The sequence below is a fragment of the Rhinolophus ferrumequinum genome, chromosome 21 (genome assembly GCF_004115265.2).
Source record: "Rhinolophus ferrumequinum isolate MPI-CBG mRhiFer1 chromosome 21, mRhiFer1_v1.p, whole genome shotgun sequence".
Lineage (NCBI taxonomy): Eukaryota > Metazoa > Chordata > Mammalia > Chiroptera > Rhinolophidae > Rhinolophus > Rhinolophus ferrumequinum.
In genome coordinates, this window is record NC_046304.1 from 9,018,136 (window position 1) to 9,025,685 (window position 7,550).

At 40.8% G+C, this 7,550-nt stretch overlaps 1 pseudogene; it reads left to right on the forward strand.

Moving 5' to 3' along the window:
• The first annotated feature begins 6,507 nt into the window (after window positions 1–6,507).
• LOC117013850 (peroxiredoxin-1-like) lies at window positions 6,508–7,335 on the forward strand (annotated as a pseudogene).
• The last annotated feature ends 215 nt before the right edge of the window (window positions 7,336–7,550 follow it).

Genomic DNA, 7,550 nt, shown 5'->3' on the forward strand with positions numbered 1-7,550 from the left:
ATGAAAAAATTACCCCCAACCTCAAGAAATTCAGTTTATTTTTAGCTGTCTTGGGGTAAAATAATTTTAAAAGGTTCTTGAACATCTAAAATTATTTCTATTTCCCCAGTAGCAAGCACAATCAAGCCTACCATCTCAATACCTCTTGATTTCCTCCCCCTCTTTTCTTTCCCAAGAGCTGTTGGCTTAGTTCAGGTCCTCAACTCTTTCCTAAAATAGGACAACAACTGCTTAACTGAGTTCTTTATCTCTGTCTCACTCCTCTAATTCATCTTCCATGCTACCGTAATTGTGTTTACAACGCAGATCTTATGATGTCAGTTCCTTGTAAAAGACTCAGATGATATCTCATGACTCATGGCGATAGAGCTCTTTTATATAATTTTAAGTAGCCAATATTTAACAAATATTTTCTACATTGCCAGAAAACTATGCTAGATGCTTTACATATATTTCTCACTGAATATTCACATTAATCCTGTGAAGTGGTGGAAAGTTATTATTATTTTCCTTTAACAGATGAAGAAACTGAGTTTTACAGAGGTTAGGTAACTTGCCTAAAACCATACAAAATAATATCTGGCTAGTTACATTGTTAGTAACTAGTTAAATAGTTACATTTAAAACATTTTGCACACCATAAAAAGCATGTCAGCCAGTTTCCTGCCTCTAAAATTTACCTACTAAAAGAGGATCTCATGATAGGTTTTTAAAGCCACTAGTTGAATTTTAAAAGTTTGGTATAAAATACAATAACTAAGAAAGGTTGAAAATAAAGATATGGGAAAAGATAACCTAAATATATGCTACCAAAAAGTAAAAGCAAGTATAGCAAAATATTAGCAAAACTAGAATTCAAGGCAAAATAATACTTAAAAAAGGGACAGATATAGTTCATATTTTATTTTTAAAAGACACAATCTACCAGAAAGATATAATGATTACAATTTTCTATGGTCTTAGCAACCATCTTTGAATCATACAAACAAAAATCTGAAATCTCTGAGAACAATCATAGTAGAGGATTTTAACTTACATCTACTAGAAAAATAACAGATCAACTAGACAAACTAAGAACACAGACAAATAACACAAATAAGCTCAATTATAAAGATAAATATAAAATTTTGTGCTCAACAATGAAAGAATATAAATGCTTTTCAAAGATTTAATACATGCGTTTTCAATGGAGGTGACAACACTCTTTAAGAAGTAAAAATTAGATCTGAGGGGTGCAAAAAATCTGAGATAAATTAAACATATATAACCTAGCAATTCAACCCCTACTTACCTACTCAAGAGAAATAAAAGCAAATGCCCACACAATGCCTTATGTGGAATATTCATAACAGTATTCAAAATAGGCAAAAACTAGAAACAATTCAAACATACTTCAACTGGTGAATGGAAAAACAAAATGTGACACATCTATACAATGGACTTCTACTAAGAAATAAAAATGAACGAACTACTGATACATGCAATAACACTGATGAACTCCAAAAGAGGCTAAGGGAGAGAAGCCAGACAGAAAAGACTGTACATTGTAAGATTCCATTTATATTAAATTTCTATAAAAGGCAAAATTATAGAGACAGAAAGCAGATCAATCATTGCCTGTTGTTTGGGGTTAGATGTGGAATTGATTGCAAACAGGCAGAGGGGTAATTTTGGGGTTTATGGAAGTATTATAAAACTGGATGTGATGGTTGTGCAATTGCCTAAATTTAATAAAACTCATTTGACAAATTTTAAGACATATAAAATTCTACCTGAATAAAGCTGTTAAAAGAAGAAGGAAGAGTAGGGAGAGGAACAACAACAACCAACTCATGTACAAAACCACAAAATAAATATAAACTATCTTTAGAACAAGATAAAATTTAAAACTATAGCAAACACACTGGGAACAACCCCAAATTTTGTCTACAGTAGAATGAATAAATTGTCTTAATACCATACAGTGTAATACTGTACAGTAATGAAAATAAATACAGTTATATGCAACTTCATGGAAAAGTCTCACAATAACATTGGGTAAAAGAAGTGAGATACTGAAGTGTCACACGGGGTGGCAGGCGGGGTCTCTAGTCCTGCTCCCCACATAAGAACGCAGGATATAGTGAGGCCAAAAAGGAACACCCATGGAGCCATAGATAGGAGAGTCATACCACTATATTCTCGCTGGCGGCTGGGTTGGAGACTCAGGAAGAAGGATCCACACGATCTGCAACCTGTCTGCTTCTCTGCCAACCAACCAACCCCACTTGCTAACTGTAATCCGCTCTTGCTAGCTCAGCCACCACCTTCTTGCTAGCCCCCATTTTCTGCTAGCGTAGCCACAGCAGTTATAGTAGTGGCCAATGGCTCACTGGTTACCACTGACAGCCAACTAGCCACAGCTGATGGCCATCCAATCACAGTTGATGGCCATTTACTATCTGAGCCAGCACCTTTCCACGTGAGGCCGAGAGCCTGGAAACTGCACTCCTGGCTCTGTCCCCACAGAAGAATAAATAAAGTTGTATTCATATGAAGCTCAAAAACAGGAAAGAAATGATATGCATTGTTTTGGATGCATACATATGAAAAAACTATAAAGAAAAGCATAAAAATTATAAAAATTATAGTTACTTTTGTGGAGTGCTAACACTATTCATATGTGGATGTTATCTAAATTGTTTTATTACACTCACACATACAAACACAGACACAGGAACCACATTTCTCATTCCTATTGGGCCTGCTAGGAAACAAACTGCACACACGTGCACACACACAGACACACAAAATTAACAGCTAAAAGAGAACTTTCATCCCAATGCCCAAATCTGGAAATTTAAAACACAAACATGCTGAGAGATGCAAGATGGTAGAGTAGATAAACACTGTGCCTGCACCTTTCCATGAAAACATTAAATTACAACTAAATTATAGAACAATCAACCTGGAGAACCATCTGAAGTCTAGCTGAACAGAAGTCCTATAACTAAAAATATAAAGAAGCTGCCACATAGAGACTTGTCGGAGAAGGGGAGACATGGAAAGGCCCCAAACATCCATGTGTTGGTTGAGAATACGGAGGAATATCTTGCCTGCAGAGGTTCCACCCAAAGGAGCAAGGGACTCCAACACCCCACACCCGGCTCCACAACCCCAAGTATAGGTGCCGAGAAGAGGAGCCACCATAACATCAGGCTGTGAAAAACAGTGGGGATTCCGATGCTTCCAGTTGGATGGAAGGCTGCGGGAAACCCAATCAAACTCTTAAAAGGCCCACACACAGACTCACCCATTTGCAGGCACTCACCTTGGGCTCCAGCGGAGGGTCAGTGACTCATGGGACCTGGGAGACATATGGCGGGAGGACTAAAGGCCAGTCAGCATTTTCCTGGTGAGGGGTCCTTCTCCCATGCAGCCGGCAGGCGGGCACCATCTTTCCTATGTTGAGCCCATCCTGACAGGCCAAATCTGAATCTGATTAGCCTAAGGAGCTTCGAAGCTCCAACCTGCTGACTCACTGGGACTCCACCACACCCAACTCGCACAACACTGGAGGCACTTTCTCCACGAGCAGCCAAGCCCTCCCATATTGCATTCTTTCTTAGAAAACTTTCAGAATCCACGGGCCCCAGGCAGGTGGTGGCTGGGCTCGGTGTGCTCTGCGATTTTTACTGAGTCACTCCAGGCTCAGTACTGGCACCAAACTAGAGTCTAAATTATCCTGGTGACCACAACTCTTCCCACTCTAGTGACTCCCTGAGACCCTGCCTCACCCAACTCATGTACTGCAAGAGGCTTTATCAGGGGCTGAACTTTAAGGGAGCTGTCAGGTGGCAGCAGGCCTCTGGGTGTCCTGGCTTTTTGCAGAGTTACCCCAGGCCTGGTATTGGTGGCAGCCATCCTCATTTCACAACATAGTCTCTTCTACAGGCCTCCATGTTTAGCACAAGCAGCAGACAACTGCAGATTACTTTATAGCTTTTACCAGGACGCCCCCAGCCAGTAACAGGCAGTGTCTCACCTGGACCTGCACTGGAGCCCCTCCCAAGGAGTCACAGAACCAACATAGTTGGAGGTTGGCTTCAGACCACAGCAGAGCACCACCCAATTAGCCCCACAAGTGGCACAAAGGGTGGTCTCAACAGGTACCAGTCCACTGGGGTGAATTTCACTCAGTAAGGTAAGCCTCCTGCACAGCAGCCCATAAGGTGTGGACATGGCCAAACCCCACAGCCAGGCAGCCTGAGGATCAGTCCCAGCCACTGATGTGCCAATAGCAATCAAGGCTCAACTATAACAAAAGAGTACACAAAACCCACACAAGGGGCATTCCTGGAGCACCCAGAGCAGGTGACCAGAGAGACTGTGCCAGGGCCCAGAGAACACCTACTACATAATGCCACCTGGCCAATACTGGGAAATATACCAGATCTACCTAATACGTGCAAACAAACACAGAGAGGCAGCTAAAATGAGGAAACAAAGAAATGTGTCCCAAATGAAAGAACAGGAGAAAACTCCAGAAGAAGAACTAAACAATAATGGAGGCAAACAACCTACCAGAGACAGAGTTCAAAACAATGGTTATAAGGATGCTCAGGGAACTTAGTGAGAACTTCAACAAAGAAATAGTGAGCATTAAAAAGGACATATAATGGAAATCATAAAAATGATTTCAGAAGTGAAGAATACAATAACTAAAATGAAGAATGCACTAGAAGGAATTACTAGTAGGCTAGATGAAGCAGAGGATCGAATCAGCAATTAGGAAGACAAGGTAGCATAAAACACCCAATTGGAATAGGAAAAAGAAAAAAGAACTTAAAAAACGAGAGTAAGCCTTTGAGCCTCTTCTTTTACTCAGCCCACTCCAAACTCCTTGGAGGGTACTTTTGCTCCTAATAATGTCACCTTGGGCACTTGAGCCATTCTCTACTGCTCAGGTTTACGCCTATTTCTTTGAAGTGTACTATCCCTTCTAATAAACTGCTTTTCCACTACTTTACCTTGGTGTCTCATTCAATTCTTTGCTTGAGATGCCAAGAACCTGGTCACTGCACAGAGGAGGGCCCTCTCCACAGTAACAACTCCACCTGTCTTCAGAGGTATCAAAACCATGTATTTAGGTAATTTCTAGAGAATATGAATATAATCAATAATTTCAAATTTTGAACAACAATTTATCAGTTCAAAAGACAGCATGTAGATCAGAGTTGAAAAAAAAATAGCTATTCTTTTTTTAATTACCAGTTTTAGCAATGATTTTTAAAAGTTATTCTTAAACTTTTTTGAGCATTATTTTACTTATTCTGTTTGAACGAATGAAAAGGTACTAAAGCAGGGACCGGTTGGGATTCCCAAAAAAGAGGCCTTGCAATATCCTTAGCCTCGCCTCTCCCTGCCAAAGAGCTTAACAATTGATCAACCCACTCCCAGCAGTTTGACCTTAAAACGTCCCCTGTCCCAGTTCCCTGCTTTAAATAATTACCCTGAAACTTATGCTTGCTTACTACTCACAATGCCCCCTGTGCTTGTACAATCTTCATGACCTAGAATTCTTTCCAGGTTACTGTCATCCCTGCTCCTGTGTTGATGACCACATTGGAGAGCCACATTGCCACAGGGGAGGCCCCATGCAGACCTCCAGAACCATCATGTAGCCTCTGGAGGAAGGCCCAGATTTTCCCTTAAATGTCCCAGGCTGGTCTGAGAATGTTAAGGCAGTTTTTGGGGGTATTAACCCGCTGCCTTCTCAGACCATCAGTACTCTGATAATAAATGCTTATTCTATGACCCTGCCTCCCCCCCCCCAAAAAAAATGAGTATAGTTTAAGAGACCTCTGGGACAACATCAAGCATAACAAAATTTTCATCATAGGGGCACCAGAAGGAGAAGAGAGAAAGCAAGGGATTGAGAACCTATTTAAAGAAATAATGACTGAAAATTTTCTAACCTGGCTAAGGAAATAGACGTACAAGTCCAGGAAGTGCAGAGAGTCCCAAACAGGAGGAACCCAACAGGCCCACACGAAGACACATTATAATTAGAATGGCAAAGTTTAAAAACAAAGAGAAGATCCTAAAAGCTGCCAGAGAGAGGCAGCTAGTAACTTATAAGGGGACTCCGATAAGACTGTCAGCTGATTTCTCAAAAGTAACTTGGCAGGCCAGAAGGGATTGGCCTGAAATATTCAATGTGTTGAAAAGGAAGGACCTACAACCAAGACTACTCTACCCAGCAAGGCTATCATTTAAAATCGAAGGACAGATAAAAACCTTCCCAGACAAGAAAAAGCTAAAGGAGTTCATCAACACCAAACCAGTATTACAAGGAATGTTAGAGGGACTTCTTTAAGATGGAAAAAATATATATATGAATAATAAATGGTAGTAGCTACATATTTATCAACAATTACTTTCAATGTAAATGGATTAAACGCTCCAATCAAAAGACATAGGAGGGGCGTCCTCTTCCTGACTGGTTTTGGTGACTTAGAGCTGCTGATAGCAAGATGTCTTCAGGAAATGCTAAAATTGGGCACCTTGCCCCCAACGTCAAAGCTACAGCTGTTATGCCAGACGGTCAGTTCAAAGATATCAGTCTATCTGAATACAAAGGAAAATATATTGTGTTCTTCTTTTACCCTCTTGACTTTACCTTTGTGTGCCCATGGAGATCATTGCTTTCAGTGATAAGGCAGAAGAATTTAAGAAACTCAACTGCCAAGTGATTGGTGCTTCTGTGGATTCTCACTTCTGTCACCTGGCATGGATCAACACACCCAAGAAACAAGGAGGACTGGGACCCATGGACATTTCCTTGGTATCAGACCCCAAGTGCACCATTGCTCAGGACTATGGGGTCTTAAAGGCTGATGAAGGCATCTCATTCAGGGGCCTGTTTATCATTGATGATAAAGGTATCCTTCAGCAGATCACTGTAAATGACCTCCCTGTTGGCCGCTCTGTGGATGAGACTCTGAGACTAGGTCAGGCCTTCCAGTTCACTGACTAACATGGAGAAGTGTGCCCAGCTGGTTGGAAGCCTGGCAGTGATACCATCAAGCCTGATGTCCAGAAGAGCAAAGAATATTTCTCTAGGCAGAAACGAGTGCTGGGCTAGTGGATAGCCATGAGAACAAAAGCTCTTGCACTATTATCATGCTTAAAACACAAGTCCTTAGATTTAGCCCAGATGTGGTATGGGATAGACAGGCCTTTATTCCTGTGGAGGAAATGGCCTGAACTTTGCTATGAGGCAGACCAATTGATGTGTACAGTAGTGAGACATCACTTTTGATCTTTTGTAGTTTCTATTAAACTGGAACTGAGGGGGGAAAAAGACACAGGAGGGCTGAATGGATATGAAAACAAAACTCTCATATATGCTGCCTGCAAGAGACTCACTTCAGATTGAAAGACACACAGCGACAGAAAGTAAAGGATGGAAAAAATTATTTCATGAAAATGGAAATGAAAAAGAAATTTTAAAAGCTGGGATAGCAATACTTATACCAGACAAAATAGACTTTAAAACAATGGCTATA